A 2,108-nucleotide genomic window follows, 5' to 3' on the forward strand; every position below is an offset into this window, starting at 1 on the left:
CCTGGAGATCAGGGAAGTCTTCACAAAGGAGAGGATACTTGAGCAGAGGCTTGATTAATAAATAGAAGCCTAAGGTTGAGAAGAGGAGAAAGGTCATTCTTGGCAGAGAGAACTGAGTGTGCCAAGATACCAAAAGAAGAAATATGGCTGTATTTTGTGGGTAAGCGAGCCTTTGTGGGAATCTGATCCATTACAAAGTTGTGCAGGCTTGTTCTCTGCCTAAGAGTGCCTGGCCCAAGAGGTCACATAGGTGCCGATCCCCAGCTTACATTCTGCTTGTCAACTCAGACATTCTAGAAAGAAGCGGCTTCTTCCTAGAGAAAGGGGTTTTATTCTATAAGTTTTTATTATCAGTGGACCCAGTCTCTCCATTATTTTCCTTCTGTCTTAAAGCTTCATCTCAGAGTACGATGGTGAATGACCGCCCCCCCCCAAGATATTCTCAGACTCAAATCAGATGTCAGTGGCAGGATTTTCTTGTGAATCCTTGCCAAGAAACACCTAGGGTTGATTGCCCTTGCTTTTTTCTTGAAACCCTGACAACATTCTGGGGAAGGACAATCTGGAGATGTTCTCTTTGGGAAGCCCCCTGTGGCTTTGGAGAGTAGGGTGCCCAGGAAGTGCAGAGTGACTCAAGGGAGCCAAGGAAAGGGCAGGGAGAGAGGCAGTTGGTAGCCAACACACATAAAAAATAGTGCCACCCATGGTCCATAAATAGATTTCATACTCAGTTAAACTCAACCAGTTACACCTGCTTCCTCCTACCCCCAAGTACACACACACACACACACACACACACACACACACACACACACACCCTTTAAGGGAAAAAAAGGAAAAGGAGGCAAAACTAGAAGCTGATGACCTATCTCACAGTATCTAGAGCAGTGGCGTCCGGGGCCGGGGGCCGAGGCCGCGGAGCTTGCGGAGGCAAGGCCGAGGACAAGGAGTGTCTCCCCGTCACCAAGCTGGGCCTCCTGGTCAAGGACATGAAGATCAAGTCCCTGGAGGAGATCTGTCTCTCTTCTCTGCCCATCAAGGAATCTGAGATCATTGACTTTTTCTTGGGGGCATCCCTCAAGGATGAAGTTTTGAAGACCACGCCTGTGCAAAAGCAGACCCGTGCTGGCCAGCGGACCAGGTTCAAGGCATTTGTTGCCATCAGGGATTACAACGGACATGTTGGTTGAAGTGCTCTAAGGAGGTAGCCACTGCCATCCGTGGGGCCATCATTCTGGCCAAGCTCTCTCTCCATTGCCCCCGTGCGACGAGGCTACTGGGGGAACAAGATCTGCAAGCCCCATACCGTCCCTTGCAAGGTGACTGGCCTCTGTGGCTCTGTGCTGGTGCGCCTCTTCCCTGCCCCCAGGGGCCCTGGCATCGTGCCCAAGAAGCTACTGATGATGGCTGGCATTGACTGCTGCTACACCTCTGCGGGGGGCTGCACTGCCACGCTGGGTAACTTCACCAAGGCTAATTTGGATGCCATTTCCAAGACCTACAGTTATATCACTCCTGATCTCTGGCAAGAGACTGTGTTCACCAAGTCTCTGTATCAGGAATTCACTGACCATCCTGTAAAGACCCACACCAGAGTTTCCGTGCAGAGGACTCAGGCTCCAGCTGTAGCCACCACATAGTTCTCTATAAGAAAAATAAAGTGAATGAAGCTGGTTTAAAAAAACAAAACAAAACAAAAAAACTTTCCTTCTTTCCCTCACCCACTCTACCACTTTCCTTGGACTGTTACCAAGTTTACTCTGGGGCTGGCTGCCAGCCTCTCATGCCTACTGGAGCCACTGTCCCCCTCTGCCCCAGAGGTCACAACTTGTTATTGGTCTCTCACCACCAGTGCCCTCGACTTGGAGGCCAGATGACTTTGTGTCTCCTTACTTCTTTGTAAAGAGTCCCCAGTACTCTATATCCCAACTTCTGTGACTGTGATCAGTTCAGTTATCAACATGAAATCTGTTTCCTCATCTCTAAAACAGTAATAATGTAATAATAATAATATCTATCTCAGACGGTTGTTTGTGAGAATTAATTGAGATTTTTCTGGGTAAAACACCCAACACAGTGCCTAGCACATAGTAAAAGCTCACTAAATC

At 48.6% G+C, this 2,108-nt stretch overlaps 1 pseudogene across 1 annotated transcript; it reads left to right on the top strand.

Annotated features, from left to right (window-relative positions):
• The first annotated feature begins 860 nt into the window (after positions 1-860).
• On the top strand, positions 861-1,665 carry LOC309817615 (small ribosomal subunit protein uS5-like; annotated as a pseudogene). Its single transcript has one exon. The product of its transcript is annotated as a small ribosomal subunit protein uS5-like (transcript).
• Positions 1,666-2,108: the final 443 nt, after the last annotated feature.

Source organism: Grampus griseus (assembly GCF_964374135.1).
Source record: "Grampus griseus genome assembly, chromosome: X".
NCBI lineage: Eukaryota > Metazoa > Chordata > Mammalia > Artiodactyla > Delphinidae > Grampus > Grampus griseus.